The 20,098-nt window shown below is 31.6% G+C and overlaps 1 protein-coding gene and 1 non-coding gene across 2 annotated transcripts in view; one reads left to right on the top strand and one right to left on the bottom strand.

Moving 5' to 3' along the window:
• The window catches only part of Dscam4 (Down syndrome cell adhesion molecule 4), a 747,456-nt gene that overhangs the window by 6,557 nt on the left and 720,801 nt on the right, over positions 1-20,098 (top strand). The window lies entirely within an intron of this gene.
• TRNAW-CCA (transfer RNA tryptophan (anticodon CCA)) lies at positions 8,080-8,151 on the bottom strand. The gene has a single exon. It is a non-coding gene; the product is annotated as a tRNA-Trp (tRNA).

Below are 20,098 nucleotides of genomic sequence, written 5' to 3' on the forward strand. Positions count from 1 at the left end.
TTTAAAACATTTATTTCAACAATACTCCTAAACACATCATGTAAAACCTACAAATAGCTGTAATTTTCTGTTTTTGTTTCTTGTGTTTGTATGACTTGTTGCAAAGCTTTTATCAAATGTAATTTTATTCTTATTTTTTATGTTTCAAAGTATCTGTCAAATTAAAATTATACTACCAACCATGTAAAAGCCCTCTGGGCGTTAAATAAATAAATAAATCACGAATCTATAATTTGTCTAATACTAGTCTGTCTATTTTTTGTTCTTTATTGCAAACATGAATTACTTATCTAGCAGATTACTTTGAAGTTGAACAGAAATATACATGAATTACTTATCTAGCAGATTACTTTGAAGTTGGCCAGAAAAAAACATGAATAATTTATCAAGCAGATTACTTTGAAGTTGAACAGAAAAAAACATGAATTACTTATCTAGCAGATTACTTTGAAGTTGACCAGAAAAAAACACGAATTATTTATCTAGCAGATTACTTTGAAGTTAAACAGAAAAAAACATGAATTACTTATCTAGCAGATTACTTTGAAGTTGAACAGAAAAAAAATCACCAAAGTTAGTGTCAACTTGTTTGTTCCCAATTATGAACTTTCTCCAGTGTTAAATAGGTTAGCGGGTTAGCAGTTACAATTAGCAGTTACCAGCTCGTTAAGGGTTTTCATCGCCTTAATGTCACTATTAATTCACAGATTCGTTAATCGTTTCACTAACATGGACGAGAATATAAACGAATTAGTAGATGCTGAATTTATTCAAATATTATTCTGCTTTTTGCGTTTCTTTACACAGAATTAGGCTTGGTACTTTCTTACCTAGTGTTTTTAAACCATGTGATTGATGATCAAATCGAGAACTATGCCATTTAAAAATACTGACATTTGAACGGTCGATTATTGGCCCATTTAAGTTTTTGATCAAATTATGATTAAGAAAAAAACATAGCCATTATACTAAAATAATTGTATCGGATCACATAAGGAGTCATAATACTAGAAGACGAAGATGTGAGAATGTACCTATTCCATGTTTGTAGCGTTCCATCTACTCTGCCTACCCCTGTGGGGAAACTACTTAATGATTAATTAGTCATGAATAGCTAGTTTTAAAGTTCTGCGTGATATGATTCTAATTAGTTTATAATTAATAATGAAAGTTCCCTGAAAAAAATCGTTTTATAATATTAAAAATTGGTCTAAAACTCAGGTTATCGTATCGTGTCTGGGAGTTAGTAATACTAAAGTATAAACGCGAGGTGTCAATAAAAAAAATATTTCTATTTTGTAAGTATCCCAACAATTGTGTTAAGTCCGATTATTACAAAGTAGCTTTTCTCTAAATTTAAGAATAGTATTGATATAATTCTTTATTCACTCGAAAGATGAGAATTAGGTTTTCGATTTGGTCATTCGATTTAATTCATACCATTCCTCAAAACATTGTAAGAACTGCTCACTGCGGTTTAAAGCCAATTGCTCCTCCTAGATTTAACCGTTTATCACATATTTTTAGGTTATATAAATTTAACACATTATGGCAAGCGATCGCTCAAGACGTTTTTGCAAATTTGCCATAATATGCCAAAAATCGTTCGAATGGTACATAAATTAAACTGAAATCGAATTGTATACATTATGAAGATCAAATGTTTTTATAAGGACAATAGAAAAAAAATTAAAATTCAGAATGTTTTCTCGACAGACATACACACACATATATATATTTTATTTTATTTTTTTTTATTTTAATTTTTATTTTTTTTATTTTTTATTTTATTTAAGAAACAAACAGTCATTTATATATTTAGCATAAACAGCAATTATTTACAATATTAGACCAATAATGTTCCATTGATTTCAGTCGTTGATTCAATATTTGCACCTACAATATATTTATAAATGACAAAGAAATATAAAGAATAAACATTAAATGGAATTACAAAATGTTATAAAAACAATTAAAGACAGTTAGTAGTAATACAGTTTTCGCATAATTATAATAAAAACAATGAAATAAACAAAGATGATAGGATTATTTAACAAAATAAAAATCAGTTTAGTAAGTTGCATTTTATGTTTTCAAGTTACACTTGAAAATGTCTACATCTCGTAAGGCATTGTGAGTTTTACAGATACGTCCTATTAAAGAGTTTTGCGCATATTTGGCTTTACAGTGTGGTGTTTTAAATAAGTCGTTCGATCTGGTGTTGTGTTCAGGGCAACCAAATGCAATCTTTTTTAACAGATATGATGAATCAACAAGACTCTTTACAATTTTATATAAGAATAGGGCATCAGAAATATTTCTACGTTTACATAAAGTAGAAAAATTTCTGATCAAACCGATGATCGCTAAAGCGATACGATAGGTATTAAATAAATTTGGATTGCATATTTTCAATACGATCAATGTATATTTGATATTGAGGAAACTCGAGTTGTTTTTAAATTTAACGTACTCTAGTTTTCTATTTATACTACTCTTCAATTAAAAGCATTTGCTTGTGGATGAAAGAGGAGTGTACATTTGCGAAAAAATAATGGTATAGTAATATAATGCATTATTTGGTGAAATGATTAGCAATTTTTAAATTAAAGATAAAGGTTACATTGAGGTTATGGTTACAAAGTAAAAAATAATTATGAAATTAAAATCCATACAAATTGTTGTATTTGGAAAGAAGAAAATAATATTATAGAGCGTAAATCATAGACATATGAATATTAGTAGACCTGCCCTAAGTGATTAAAAGCGTATTATCCCCACTCCCCATACCGGTTCCATTGGAGCCGGCTGTGCTCGCGTATGGCCTCAAGTGAAATTTGAAAACGTTTTATTTTATTTTGTTTATTTATTTTATTTTGTTTATTTAGGAAAACCAACAGATTTTTTACATCTTTAAATAATTAACTTATAAAAAATACAAATAATATCTAATGATAGGTTTTCACTTAAAAAAATAATTACAATAACAAACTAAGGGTCCAGTACCCGTGGGCAAAAAATATTCACAGAAAATACAAAATACTAAATAAAGTAAACATAACATCGGATATAAGAACACAAGTAAATTACAAAATAACAATTTTATCCTCACACAACACCAATTATCACCAATATATGTATATACCTACAACTAAACTGAACAGATGTTTATAAAATGAGTCACTTGTAACTGGACAGGGTTCATATCAACAACATGATAACTTGCAGTATGTTATTAATTATTATTTAATAATAGCTAAGGTATCTTTTTTAAATGTTCCTAAGCTACACAAAAATATGTCAATATAATTAAAATTCTTATTGTATAGGGTACAAGCTCTGAAAATAAAAGCGTTTTGTCTGAGATTAGTAGAGCATTTTTGAAGATGAAAAAGTGACTTATCTCTAGTTCTAAAGCTAGGGACTCTAAAATTAATCTCAGACAAAAGGGGCGAACAATCAATAAGGCCACTGATAATTTTATAGAGATATATTATATCTGCGGAGTCTCTTCTAGTTTTTAATGGTATTAGTCCATAATATTCCATCGAGCTGTTAATCCCGTGGTTACCAATATGCATCTTAAAATTTAAATGACTGACAAATTTTTTTGGATGGCTTCAATGCGCTTTACATAAATTTTATATTGAGGATTTCATATCTGAGAAGCAAATTCAAGATGACTACGAACATAAGAAAAATACAATATTTTAAGTGTTTGAATATTATTGAATTCTTTTCCAATACGGAATAAGAATCCTAACATTCTAAGGGCTTTCTTCACAATCATATCAACATGCGCCTCGAATGTAAGTTTACTGTCAAGCAGAACACCTAGGTCACGAATTTGTGTAACCTTTTTAAGTACTTGACTGGCTATGTAGTAGTTATGTTCAAATTTTATTTTGTTTCTAGTGAAGGTAATCACATAACATTTTGAGGTGTTCATGTTGAGATAATTGATAATGCAGTAGTCATCAAGTCTATATAGATCTTCTTGTAATTTATAACAGTCAATAATAGAATTAATAGGAAAGAATATTTTCATATCGTCAGCGAAGAGTAGAATATTTGCATAATTAAAGCATTTTATAATGTCGTTGATGAAAATTGTGAACAGCAACGGTCCCAGGTGAGATCCTTGGGGCACACCTGAAGGTATATTTACAATCTCAGATATGAAGCCATTAATAGTTACTCCTTGAATGTGCCCATTAAGATAGGAGACCAGCCATCGGTACAAATCCCCGTGAATTCCCAGAGCTAGTAGTTTAGATAAAAGAAGACTGTGATCAATTTTATCAAATGCTTTGGAGAAGTCTGTATAGATTACGTCAACTTGGATTTGATCATCCATATATTTTGAAGTATTTTCAGTGAAAATTGCAAGATTAGAGACAACTGATCTTTTTTTCATGAATCCATGTTGGTTAGCAATTATTACAGACTGGACACAGTCATACAGTTGTTCATGAACAATTTTTTCAAATATCTTACTGAATATCGGTAATTTAGATATAGGACGACAGTTACGGACTTCATTTTTCGCCCCAGACTTAAATACTGGTGTAATATGAGCATACTTCCAGCGATCCGGAAAGACACCTTCTTTCAATGAGGATTGAAAGAGCAATAATAGGGGCTTCGAGATTACCTTGCTACACATTTTGATAAAGAATGCCGGAATTTTATCGCTACCTGCACCCAATGAGCAAGAGATAGTATCAATTATTTTTTCTATTTTTTCTTTGGAAACTGATACCGAAGATATGTTAACTTGATTGTCTACGTGATAATTGGTAGAATGAACATCGGAAACAGTTTTGTGATTAAAAGTTGAGACGAAGTTTTGTGAGAACAGGTTGCATATTGCGAAAGGATTCACGGCAGTTATGTCACCCAATTTCATAATATGCGGTAAACCAGAATTATTTCTCTTTCCTTTAATATAGGTCCAGAAATGTTTCGGGTCACGGGATATATTAAGTTCGGCGTTTATTATAAATTGTTTAAGACATTCCCTAGACATTTTCTTTTGCCTTGATCGAAGAACACAAAATTCACGGTAGTCCAAAGGATTTGACCACTTTTTCCACATTTTGAACACTTTATATTTTTCTTTAGTGAGTTTTATCAGGGCTGGATTAAACCAATAAGGATAAGAGTTGTTAATATGAACTTCCTTTGATGGGACGTTCAAACGAATAATTTCATTTAAAATAACATAAAAACGGTCAATGGCATTATTAGTTGATAGGTTTAAAAATTCTGCATCCCAATCAATATTATTGAGGATGTTATTGATCGTTTCAAAATTAGTATTCCTGAAGAGATAGATTGTCCTTTTGTTGTCCACCATAGGGGTTTCCAGAGCTATATTGATGTCGAAAATAATGGTTTTATGATGTTTACATCCAGGTATGAGATAATCATCAGTATTAGACACATTAACAGGGAACGAACTAAAAACAAGGTCTAGGAATCTACGATTATTATTCGGGAAGGTGCAGTATTGAGAGAGATCAGTAAAAGAAAGGGTGTCTGATAGTTTGGAAATAATTTCAGATTGATAACCATTCATAATTTGCATACTGTTACCGTTACCAATAGACCAGTTAATTAGTGGTAAATTGAAATCACCCTATATGACGAAGTGATCGTCGTGGTAAAGTTCTCGAAGTGCACATAATTTATCCATGAATTCATTTATGCTTTGAGAGTGATTGACTCCTGGTGGTATATAAACACAACATAAATGAATATTTTTGAAATTCTCAATCGAAATAGTCACCCAGATGTCTTCAGCACTCGTATTCCAGAAAACGTGACGTCATCATTCGTGTGCGAACTATGGTCGAGGCATCATCGGTTCATTTTACGAACTAACACGGCAAAATGTTGACTTGTGCTATGAAAACTTGTAAAAATAGATGTGAAAAAGAGAATAAACCCAATTGTCGTATTACATTCCATATATAAGCATTATTTTACTTTATTTTAAGCACATTCACATCGTATAATATGGATCAGCTGTAGAAACATATACTATCACATCGAGAAACGTCTGGACGCGAAACACAAAGCTGGTTGGTTGCTGGGAAGTAAATTATGAACATTTATAAAAGTGTCTTAACTAAATACTTAAAACGAAATATTCGACTCTGAAAATAGAAGAAATTTTTTGCCGAATTTGGACAAATTTGTTCATAACGTGGCGAGTAATTTGCGCTCCCATGTAAAAATGTCTATTCATTCAAAAGCAGATTTTACTTTTAAGAAGTAAATGGTGATATTATAATGCGAGATGCCTATTTACTGTCAGATTGATTTATTAACGAATCACTGTCAGCTTTACCCCCTTCGTTCTTCAACAGTTGATTTTACCCCTCGCCATTATCTTCTCTTCTATTAATTCCTATGTCTGTGGGGTAAATAGAGTATTGTTGGATAATTTGTGAGATTTTCAAGTGAAACTAAGGGAAACCGTTTTTTTGCTAATGATTTTCCTAAAATATTTTTTAATAGAGTTCAATATTTGTTTTTTTATCATTAATGCTTCGAATTTCTTCTGGTATTTTTTTGAAGAAATGTTTTACTTATGTATTCTGGATTCCATGCAATAAGATAAGAAAAAAATGCTTTGTATCTAAACGAGCCGTTTTATGTTAAAGCTTTCGAACGAATTAAAATTTCCCAAATTAAACAAATTGCAGAGAATCAATCACCTTTTGTTTGAAAAACAAAAACAATTATCATCAAATTATTTCTCAACAAATAGGTAAAGGTATAAAGACAAAACTTTGAATTTGAAACAAATTTAGTTTCTGGAAAACGATACTTCTGGAAAAGCTAAGCATATAATTCAAGAGATTTAGATTGAAGGCAAGTAATTTAATTTAGGGAACGTCCAATTAATTAATCTCTTCCTTCTTTCGAGTTGATACATTTAATTTAATCACCTCTTTTATGTGAGTTAAAACATTTGTTTATTTCTCAAGTCAAAAGGCTTCGCAATTTACGTCAACCTTTGGGTAGTTATTTTTGTTACTCAATTCCTGTTTTTCTTTCAGTTGCTCTTCCTTGGGAAGCACTTCCGTTAAACGAACTTGTAACTTTTTCAGTTAAACTTTCATAAAAACGAAATACACGAGGCCTGTTTTCTTAAATAAGAATGGAATCGGCTCAAAAGGACCCGTTCCAAGGAATTATAATTTAACCCTGGCAACTTTGGGATTTATGACAGTATGAGTTAGGAATGTCTCATTTTGTGTTTAGTTTAATTAAAATAAGTTTTACTGTAATTAACTCTTCAAAATACACACACTTGAGGCAGATGAATATATTTTAGGAGAATAATATGGTTCCATGATAACTCAACACAGTGACAATTCAAAACACTTTTAAAAAGTGATATAAAGTCATTAGAAAGGATGATCTTTTTTTACCCAACTTAACCTAACGTAACCTACTTAACCCAGTTAATAAAATTTTGTTTCATCACTTTCCATGACTTATATAACTTTTTAAAGATGTGATGATTTATTCGGTCACCGAATAATATATACCATGGCCAATTCAATAGTTTTACAAACACAATAGCATTCACTTGGCAAAGAAATAATGTTTCTTAATATTATTCTGGCTTGTCATTTTTTTACTTGTTTATGCTTTGTTGTCTAGTTTAATTTGTACAACTCCATTTTTAACATAAATAGTATTATTATTTAACTTATAAAAAAACAATTTATTTATAAAACAAGTTCTGCTTTGTAATTAATAAACATAATTACTAATAAATTATTCAAAAAACTGTTCGAACTTCAGAATGGACAGTTTTATCACGCCATCAGAAGGCGAAACAGCTGATACATGATATAAATTAATATAATAATATTACTGAGCATATAAAATTAAAAAAAACACGTTTAGGACAGCATTGGTGTCCATAATCAGGGCAGATTAAATTAAATAAAATAATATTTGTAACGGCAGGGTCACTACCCATCTTCACTCAATCACGATACAAACAAAGGAAAAAATGAAAAAAATTATACGTTTCGTGAAAAAAAAAATGATCCCTGACCCCGACGTGATTTGAACACGCAACCTTCTGATCTGGAGTCAGACGCGCTACCGTTGCGCCACGGAGTCGATGTTAAAGTGCGAACAACATTTACAATAGTATTAAATTTTAATTAGCAAGTCAAACTTCACTAATTAAAATTCGGCAATTTTTATTATTGATTCACAGTTAAAAATAAATTCAAGGTGAGACGAGAATGACGTCGTTTTTTCCGATCGGATAAAAAATCTAGTGACTACATTTTTATTTATTTTTTAATATTAAGTCCACACAGGAGGCCCTTGAGGAAAATAATTTACCTCGAGGCTTGTGTCATCGTCTTATGTGGGAATGTTGTGTGGAGGGTAAATATGAGGAGAGGAGGGAGTGAACATGGGTCTTGAAGAGACTCATGTTACAGGAGGAAGGAAACACAGAAGCCAGCTAATTGTTCGAACTCCAGAACGAGTCGTAAAAACGACCTGTTCTCATGTGACAGATATAAATCAAAGAATCAAAGAAAAAATATCATAGAAAATTTGAAGCGCTAAATCTGAGCTTCTTTACTGTAACTACTTCCTGCTCGTTAGATCATTTCAATTAACTCCTAAGATACACTTAGAACGGGTTGTTTCACAGAATTTTAACAATTCATCAAATTTCAAAGTTGATTTTCAAGTTTTGTGAAGGTTCTTTTCAAGTTATTTCATCTTTTCAGTGTTGTGAAACAACTGGCTAGTAATGATATTATAAAACAACTTAGTTGTTTTTAGTAATTTTATGAATAGTTCAAATTCCGCGAAACAACCCGTCCTTAACATTAAACATCACATTGTTGGCTCCATATTTTTTCATTAACTTGCCTGAAATTCAAAAAAATAAAATTAATTAAAACTTTCTGAAAATTTATTGAAAATTGTTGAACTCTGGAAAAACCGGGTAGTTAACCCTTCAGGCTTTAAAATATTTTTACCTTCAAATCCCAACGACACGCTGAAATTGCAAGGAATTTTGGAATGCTTCCGAGGTATTTTAAAAGCCCTCTGTATTTCTTATTTTTAAGGTTGTCGTAAAAAGAAATGCCATTTTAGAAACAAGATAAAATTATCTATGAGATTTGTGTTTGAAATAAACATTGATATTTCTAAATAATTTTATTTTGATATAAAACATGAAAATGTTTAGAAAGCATTTTGACTCGAAACATAATTTTGAAAAAATTCCATATTTAGAGAACACATTCCCTTTGTGCAGAAAATTAATAAGAAAACTGTCACTTCAATTTTCATGCCTTATTCAATAAAAAAACATAAATTTTTTTTAATTTTCATCATCAACGTTAAAAACTTTGAATTTAGCAATTTTCTTTCATGCTATCAAGTACGTCTAAATATTTTGAGACAAATTGATAAGAATGTTTGTGTCTCTTTTCAACATTAACATTATACAAATAATAAAGATAGATAAAAAAATACTTTTGTAATCTGTGGACACGCCGGTCAGATCTGTCTTTCAGAGGTTCTAATGGAATACGATGTTTGGGCTAGTAATGTCCTTTCCGAGGCTTGAGGGTTGTAGTAAATAACCTGAGATAGTGTGGGGTGGTTAATAGCTCGGTGGTCGAGTTTGATGTTCACATTGGATAAACCACTTATTAAAGACTTGTGCTTAGATTAAAGGAAGTTGAGCCATAAATCTAACGGCTATTAATTTTTTTTAAAGAAAATGATTGATTTGTAGGTTGACCAAAGGTTGACTGACTGTCACTTACAAATATTTATTAAATAAATGAGTTGCTAAGCGAGGTCGCTTAAATTACACGTAAGCGAGTGTATATTGGAGGAACAATCTGTAATTTTTTTTTTGTATTAGGCAATTCACCCTAAAAAGATTGCTATGTGAAATGTACATACTAGTATAGCCAGCGGTGTGCATTCCATAAAAGCTGTGCTTACCAAAAAACATGTATTTTTTCAATAGATTTGGCAAGGATCTTGTACGCTCTTTAACTTTTATGCAATTGGTATAAAAAATATATATATATCGTATTCAGGGGGTGACCGGACAACTCATCCAAATGACAATTCAACACACTTTTAAAAAGTGATGTAAAGTCATGAAAACTGATGAAACAAAAACTGGATTAACAGTGTGGGTTGTTAACGTAGTTTAGGTTAGGTTTTTAATTACTTTATATCACTTTTTAAAGGTGTGCTGAATTGTCATTGTTTTGAGTTATCATGGAGCCGAATATAGGTAGGTACTATTTTCTTGTGATTACATTTTATGGAGTATTGTCTCACTCCCAAACATGATATTACCCCTAAATTGTCGTTTCTTTTTAATAATTTTGTGTTTTTAATACGAATCTGTTTTTATAGTATGACTGCCTTTCTCTAGCTTATTATTCAGTCATTAAAATTCTCCTGGTTAAGCTTGGCCCAAGCAAAACTGTTTGAAGTTACTAATAAAAAAGTTCGTTAATACAAATGATTTAATACATGGTCTAATAAAAAAGTAATCGATTCTTAATAAGAAAAATAGGTCATTTCAAATATTTAATTCACAATTCAGTATTGAAAATCTATACACAGCCTATCTCTGGTCACGATATATAACACGTCACTGAGTACAGCATGTCCATAACATTATACTGCATATCATATATTAGGGCGAAACGTGCAAAAAAGGTTCATTAATTTATATTTTGGCCGCCTGTACATAAAGGTTTATGAATCTGTACAACTTCTGCACAGAAACTTATTTTATCTTCCTTTTTCGGATTTATATAACTTATCGTTAATCCAGCCAAGTATTAATCCACCGGCTTACATCATCGCGAGTGTTGCCAAATAGTTTTCTAATATAAAATAAAGTGTAGTACCTACCTATGGCGGCCAATTATTTAAAGGAAACTTTCCTCATTAAAGTTGAGCTGGTTTTTCCTCACCTGGTCCGGGATTATATAGGGGCGTTTATGATTGACGATTTGACAAGAGAATAGTTATCATTTTGCCGCATTCTCTGCTGATTCGCCGGGTGTATTTATTCTATGAATTAATTATTTATTCTAATCGAACTGCTGTAAATACACTAAGAATAATATTTAAAAAGGAAACAATTAACAAATTTAATTAAAATTTATTCAATTAAAAATCCGTGGGTTCAAATCCCGACGTGCGCAAGTACGTAAGTACATTTTCTGAATAAAAACTACATTAAAATTATTTATCGATCTCGTATTTCAATAATTTAAGAATTTCTGACACTATCATAAATTTTTCTTTCGACATTTATTATTATGAAAAATGATGATATAATTCCAGGATTTATGAAGCTGATGAAGTATTTATATAAAAATTGCCTCTGGATCAATGCTTTTCAAAAAGAATAATGTTAATTAAGAAAATATTAAAATTTTTTATTGTAAATATTAGGATTTGAGGTTTTACTAAGGACGGGTTGTTTCGGAGAATTTGAACAATTCATCAAATTTCAACGTTCATTTTCGGGTTCTGTGAAAGTCTTATTCAAGTTCTGTTACTATATCATTGTAGGCTAGTTGCTTGACAAAACTGAAATAAAAACAGAACTTGAAAAATCTTTCACAGAACTTGAAAATGAATGTTGAAATTTGATGAATTGTTCAAATTCTTCGAAACAACCCGTCCTAAGTTATTCCAAAAATAAAATATTCATCCTAGACTTGCAGAAAAAGTCAATAGATTTCGCACATTAAAATAAAAACAAGATATATTTAATTATTGAAAACAATATTAGCGATTTCTAAACGAAAATCTGAAACAGAAAAGGATACGGTCACATCTAGGACTAGATGTGACCGTATCCTTTTCTGATTTTTCCGTTTCAGATTTTCGTTTAGAAATCGCTAATGTGGTTTTCAATAATTAAATATTACAATTTGCGGTTTTACTCAATAAAGTTATTCCGAAAAAATAAACAAATTTTATTTATTTAAAGACACTGTCTAGATTGCATTTAGTTCAGGTTGAACCTTGCGATCATATTTAAGGCGATGCCATACGTAGTAATGCAAAATCATGTGTTTTTGGTTTGAAAATTTGGTCGTCTAGAAATGTTTCAGATGCTTTAATTAAATACTGCGAATAGAATACATCTTGGCCTTTGAAATAATCGAGTATTTTTTAGTCTTTTTATAAGCCCAGAAAAAAATAATGTATAGGCCTATGAAAACTGCTTTAAAGTTCAAAATCTCCTACTTACGAACCCATTTTCGGTTATGATTTTATTGTATAATGTAGAAAATTAAGTTATATATAAAATGATCGAAAAAAAAAAAAAATTATGCCTGAACATCCACAAAATAAAATAAAAGGCACTTTTTGGCCATGTTTTTTTCATGCATAAATCAAAACAGGCGGATAATGTTAAGCGGAAATTTAAACCTTATCGCCATCTACGTAAGGGTTGTTATTGTTAGCGGCTCAATTAAAAATATTACGCGACGTAGAGCAGCGCCTTAAAGATAACTGCCAATAAAAAAATGTGCTGTGAGAAAAAATGAAGAAAATGTTGCTAGTTCTTATTCGAAGTATGATACAGTTAAATATGATTGAAGGAGATAGAGTCCCATTAGCTCAGTTGGTAGAGCGGTGCCCCGGCAAGGCAAGGGTCCTAGGTTGGAGTCCTAGATATGACTGTATCTTTTTCTGAGTTTTCGGTTTCAAATTTTCGTTTAGGAATCGCTTATATTGTCTTCAATAATTAAATTATATTCTTTGTTAACCGTTCGAATGTTAATAAATTTGAAAATTTATGACATATTTCTGCATCTGAGAAACTTTAAAAAATATAGTAAATACACATTTTTGTACCTACTTTATAGTATGTGTGATATGATTCATAATAAAGTTCCAATTTTGTAAATTAAAAGTCCATTGAACTAAGTATTTTTATAATAACTGTCATGCATTAACTTTCGAAATCTATTAGTTTCCTGCTATTATTAAGAGAAAGATTTCTGGAGATTCCATAGAAAGGTCATCAAATTGGTTAGGTAGGTACCCCAGATAATGCTGGATAAAACAGATGCGATGAGAGATGATCCTGTAATGGAGCGAGCCCAACGAAGCGCCGCAAGATAGGGACGCATGAAGGAGCCTTGCCGAAGCAATGGTCTTCCGACTCGATTAAGAAAAGGGATCATAAATTTATAGTCCCTTAGAACGGCTTTTGGGGTTTAAAGGATGACGGTAATCTAAATGGTGAAATCGTAATAATTATTAGTCAAATGATAATTGCGAAGTCCAGTGAGCAATTCCGAGCATATGCCAAGAGCATTTTTTAACGCATTTTGGAATATTAAAATTAAGATTAAATGTTGGTATTTTTTTTGATTGAGTGATATACTCGTATATTATATATTATACAAGGTTAGAAGCCTTGTTTTTGTTATTACAGAGTGTTTTAAAAGTTTTTTTCTCGAAATTAAATTAAAGTAAGAATTATGAAAACAGAGGAACTTTTATGTTGACGAATAAATTATGGTTCCATGATAACTCAACACAGTGACAATTCAACACACCTTTAAAATGTGATATAAAGTCATTAGAAACGATGAAAAAAATTAAACCTAAACTACTTAACCCAATTAATAAAGTTTTTGTTTCATCACTTTCCATGACTTTATATAACTTTTTAAAAATGTGATGAATTATCATTTTGATGATTTATCCGGTCACCATGTATTGTATTGGTTAACCCTAGAAGCCTAATCTATTTTATAGGAACATAAAGCCTTAAAATACGTCTCAGAGGCGTACACATGTAAATGACAGCCAGTAGGCCAAAATATACCTACTTGTGCTCTATTTTTCGATGGAAAGTTAAGGTTGGTATGTAAATTAATAATAAAACACAGTTTTTTTAGTGAAAACTACTATCACAGGTATTTATTACAACGAATAAAAACATTATGCTTATATTCAAACAAAAAAATCATCTTCTTAAAAATAAACTTTTTAAATAATCATTTATTTTTTTAAGGTTAATTTCTTATTCTTAAGGCAAACATTAAAAGTAATCATGCTTTTAATTACTAGATATAATTTTAGAGCAATCTACACAGACATCAACTTTGTGTTCAGAAAATACTGACTTTTTGCACTTACAGCACACTAATTTTGACATTTTCTTTTTTTTAGCAACAAAAAGCGCAGTATTCACGTTTTTTGGGCTCTGGTTCTCCTGCCGGAAGTTTATTACCTGAATTAGTAGGTTTTGCGAAAATTTGGCTTATATTTTTAAGTCGGAGCTTCAAGTCTGAATCCAAGGTTTGACCGAATCTGTGCTGAGTTGTTTAGTGAATTCTCTTTTGTTCGAGAGTTTATTTGATCATATTATGGCCATAAATTACAGCAGAAACGGATCTTTTGTTAAAAAAAATTATATGTATGTAAATCCTTTTAAGTTTTGTTTTAAGTTTTCGCGTACCATCAATTCGTGCAATTTACCTCGATTAATAAATACTGTACTTTACTGTATTGTACAAAAATAAAATCCTATAAAATATAACAGTGGATTAGATGCCAAAGAAAACAGCCATTTACCATCTATTAGTTTTGCGGCTGCACGACATTGAGGCGCACATTTGATCAAATGAATCTACTCCTCCTTTTGTTTGGTTCTAGAAATGAAACATGTCTGGTTTGCCACTTGAATTATTAATTATTGCATTTTCATCACAACAAGATAAAAGTTAAACCATATTTGCAGGTTTTGGGTTGTACAATAGAAGTGTCAGAGGGCCATCAAAACAAAACGTAGAACTGCCAACAGGTCGAGATCTCGAGTCTTTCAATTTTTCGTGCATTTCCCGCTTATTTGATCGAATAGTGCCCACAAGATTTAATTTGTAATTTGAGCTGGTCTGTAAGAAATTCTGTGAGATGATTGACCTTTATTTGTTGACCAAAAATCCCGCGTCCATTCTAACAGCGACGAGTATTTCCAGGAACACGATAAATTCGCCCTGAGTTGGCAGATTGCGAAGCATGAGAAGAATCAGATGCTAGGTCAGCTTTTGAAATTTTGAGTCGGCTTCGTCAGTGGGAGCAGATTCTTGTAAAGGGAAAGCCTCTTCAGTTACATAGTAATTCTCATCTTCGCTTTGAATGTCGTCCAAACTGGCTGTCCTCGTCTTCAGGAGCTGATTCTCTCAGAGAAAGACTATCTTCTTGGTCTAAGATTTTCAAAATATCGTTTCTTTTTAATATATTAGACCATGACATATTGGTATCTGAAATAATGCCAAAATAAACATAAATTAACGAAAGTAAAAACACATAATCTTAATTAAAAGTTACACAAAGCCTAAACATACGTCTCGCAGGCGTACTATACCTCAAAAACCCAAAAATGGCTGGACTTACCTTAGTGATACAGGTACCATCGGCGAGCTCCCGTCGGCCACTGGGTTGGTTAAAGAGCACGAGGCGCTAACTTCAACCGTTAGACAGAGAAATAGAATTTACGATTGTGTGTACGCCTCGCAAGCTTAGATAAGGCTTCTAGGGTTAAATTCAAATGGTTTGCAGGTGAAAAACTCAACACCAGGTGCTTTTTTGGGTGTATCGTCAAACTGTGCTTTCATCAAGCAAGTTTCCATGGCTTTCCGGAAAATACTTTGTTCAAAGTTTAAAATATCTGGAAAACTGTTGTTGAAATTGAAAAATGAACTAAAATTATTTATTGAAATGATTTTTAATTCATTCGCATAGTGTATGGCGTTAGTTGCATGGTTTAAAAATAATTTTTGACTGTCAGTAAATTTGTTTGTCTTTTCCGTTTCCGATTAAGGATGGTGGTCGTTTTAATGACTTAGGAAAAAATATTTTAAGAAACAAGAAATCGTCGTGTTTATTTGGAATTGTCACTGAGTTAGTGACGTTACTTTGGATAAAATGTATAATTATTTATTTGAAAAAAAAAGTTAAACAATATATACGGTTAATAGTTAAGTAGGTAGATATTTAAGTAACTACGTACAAATCTTCGATTTCAGAGCAAATTCATGGTTTTATTTACAAAACAAAAGAAAATTGAAACATATATTTTTTGACATGAGGTCTACTACTCATCGCAGTTTTAAGTATAGACGGTCTCCGTGGTCGAGGGGTAAGGCTCTCGACTAACAAGCTGGATGTCGCAGGTTCAAATCCTGGCGTGCGCAAGTAAATTTTACTTAATTAATTTGTATTATTTCACGATTTACTCATTTAAAATAATATAAAGTGTATTTGCGGCACGTTCGAGGGTGGAAGATACTCTCAGTATCGCCCTGAAGTAAGACCACCATTCAGAATTGAAACGTTCAACGCTCCCCCCACCTTCCTCTCCCCCATCTCTTTCCCCAACTCACTACCTTCAGCCTCACAACATACCCCAATTGGAGATGCCATAGTCTCACTGGCTCCAGATGGTTGGAAGCAATTAGGACTTTTGTGCGGTATAAAACAAAAAACAAAAAATGTTGGATACCCATTGTTACGGAAAATGGATGACACCACTTCCTCTCAGTTTCACCGATAAATTTTTATATATTTTATAAAACCGCAATTTTTTTATATCTTCCTATAGATCCTATCTATGGTACGGAACATCCTTGTATTATGACCTACATTGAACTATATTTTCATGAAGAGAAATTGTCGTAAGATAAAAGATAATACAGCTGTCAGGTGGCGGCCATTGGGCCGCAGCGCCTGGCGGTGATTTATGGAAGCGATATATTATTTTTAGTTAGACACCTCGCCGCACGGAGCGACGGCGCTATCCGTTATGCTTTTTAATAAACGCGGCAAATGAATAATGAATCCTCAGGGCCCATTGGTAATTGCTAGAAATTTCCAGCGAGTGCGGTGCAGCAATATTAAAGATTCCTGTGCAACTGCAACGGCGCGATGAAAAGTTTGATGTTTTATAATCTAGGAGAACTCCTACCCATGCAGGAGTACTGCAATCCCGCGGGTTTTGAAGGCTCTCAGAAAATTCATGTTTGGAATTTAAAAAATGCGAAACGCCGTTTTAAATACCGTGCCCTTGGATAGTTAATAATACTAATTAATTAGTTTAAGATTGTCCCAGTTTATATTTATGATTTACAGTATCTACCTAATCACTTTTGAGATAACGTAACTGAATTTATAATAATTCTTAGATTTGAAAGATAATAACCATTTCTTTATAAACTTTTATTACATTCATAATATATCGGAACACGTGTTCATGCAGCTGCGTTTTTCAATTAATTATATAATGACGAAATGCAAAAATATTAGAATTTTTTATGACCACGTGTTCCGACATCGCCATAACACATTCGTGTTTTCTGATAATTTATTAGGAAATCTTTCAATTTACAGGCCTTCAGTCCCGTTTCTAACAGGAATACGAATAATTAGGAGAGATTTTTAATAATTTAGCAATATTTTTAATCAGTAAGTTTTCTCCGTGTGAGAAGATCCCTAGAATATATGTGCATGAATTGTAGTTAAAAATATAATTTCAATCTTACGATAAATTTCGCCTTAAACTGTCGTAAAATTTGCCTGAGATTTATTATATCTATCAAATCAATATCGCAATATCTTTCAAATTAAAACGAGATATGAAACTATTGACGCATAATACAGGTCTATAAACTGAAAGCAAAGCAGTGTGATATAGAAATTTCATTGCTAGATATCCCAAAGGGCTCGTAAAGAGAACAGATGGATAAGGAAGTAAGAAAACTGACGGAATTGAATTAGACCAAACAGACAAATGGCAATGGGTGGGTCACATCGGAAGATGGACAGCCGATGGACAAAGCATTCTGTAACGTCAAAGATAAATCAAGAAAGCTAAAGACAAACCGAAAATCAATGGATCGACAAGATTAGATAAAAATTTCGACTACTCAAAACATCTTTCCCGGGCTTTATGCAGAGTTTATTCAAAATCAAATTTAGAGAACAAGTGCAAGTAAATTTAATTTGATTAATTTTTGCTATTTCACAAGTTACTAATTTAAAAATAATATAAAGTATATTTGCAGGACATTTCAGAGTGGAAGGTACTTACAGTATAGCCCTGGTGTAAGACCACCATTCATAATTAAAACGTTAGTTGAAATGGCTTTGGCAGTGTTTGGTAACCAGATCTGAATACCCAGGTACTTTCCTATTTTCCTCTCTCCATCTTCTTTCCCTCTCCACTACCTTCAGCCTCACAACATACCCCAATTGGGAATAACATAGCCTCACTGGCTCTAGGCGGTTGGAAGCAGATAGGACTCTTTTGCGGTTTAAAAGAAAAATAAAATAATAATAATTATTTTTTTTAAATTTTTTTTTAATTAAAAGTATACAATACAGAATATAGTATATTATATAAAGCATTGTACTCCCAGGAGTTAATAAACTCATTGCGGCTTTTTGGTAAACTAATGTTTAAGACAAGATTTTTTATGCATAGCACAAAGGGTAACAATTATTTTTATAAGCAATAATTATTAGCCTGAAACACTCATCCACATGGATACCCTTTGTGCTATGCATTAAAATCTTGTCTTAAACATTAGTTTACCAAAAAAATAACAATTAATATTTGACAAGTTCTAGTATCTTCACCAAAAAATGTAGACAATTTGTCTCGACGCCATCTAGTGAGAGAGTTAGCACTTACAATGCCTTTCTCATATAAAAATAAAGTTGGTTGTTTGAGGTGAAAAAAATGTAACGAGCAGTAATTGTTGAATGAAACACTAGTATATATTGAATTATTTCGCGGATAAGAGATAAGCCGCCATAGCTCAGTGGTCAGAGCTGTCGACCGGAAATCGAAGGGACACGGGTTCGAGTCCCGTTGGCGTCATGTATCTTTTATCAGGAGATTTTTCAATGTGGATGAGTGTTTCAGGCTAATAATTATTGCTTATAAAAAGAAAAATAAAATGTTAATTTTCCCCTTATTTTGAACGTCAAGTGTGCAAATTACAGCAAAAAGTGTCAAAATTCAGCTTTAAGGGTTGGAAATATGGATGTGATGATTTTCAAAAATCTCGTGTTGACAATCATCTTCCTCTTCTTTTGAAGGTCAAAGGTGCAAAGTTGAATCAATCTAGGAATAAATCTTTAGATTTGTATAAAAAACAAAGCCACGACGCCCGCCACAGACCTTTCTTTGGTGGCCGGATAAATCATCGCAATTTTTAACAAAGTATTTTCCGGAAACCCATGGAAACTTGTTTGATGATTGCACAGTCTGACGATCACCCAAAAAAGCACCCGGTTTGAGTTTTTCACCTGCAAACCATTTGAATTTAACCAATACAATACATGGTGACCGGATAAATCATCAAAATGATAATTCATCACATCTTTAAAAAGTTATATAAAGTCATGGAAAGTGATGAAATTCACTGGGTTAAATAGGTTAGGTTATTTTTTTTTTCATCGTTTCTAATGACTTTATATCACTTTATAAAAGTGTGTTGAATTGTCACTGTGTTAAGTTATCATGGAACCCTTTCTTTATATACGGTTAGATAGATAGACAGATGAATTCATCATGTAAATAACTAAACTTATGAATTTACGCAATTATTTGGATGTAACATCAATTAATGCAGAGAAAAAAGATAAAATTATATTAACTATAAATAGTAGGTACATATAAAAAATCAAACATGAAAGAGCAACGACAGATAAACGACAAGCAAAATATCAGTAATATGAAGTGATTCCTGACATATTTTGGAGCAAAAAATGTTGGTGAAATTTTGTTTTCCTGTGACATTTTTTTCAAAAAAACATAAAAATTCTTTCAAAAGTCGTAACTGTCCAATACCAATGGATTAAAAAAATTCAATATCATTTACACTTCTTACTCCAAATAACCACAGGAATCACCGATTAAAGTAAATCAGGTTCGTCTCTTAACACCCTGTATATAAAATAACTTTGTGTCTTATCATAATGATATAGAAACGAGCAAAATAAATCTCAAAATTCT

The sequence above is a fragment of the Hesperophylax consimilis genome, chromosome 13, assembly GCF_061612785.1.
Source record: "Hesperophylax consimilis isolate HC1 chromosome 13, BYU_Hcon_1.0, whole genome shotgun sequence".
NCBI classification, from domain to species: domain Eukaryota; kingdom Metazoa; phylum Arthropoda; class Insecta; order Trichoptera; family Limnephilidae; genus Hesperophylax; species Hesperophylax consimilis.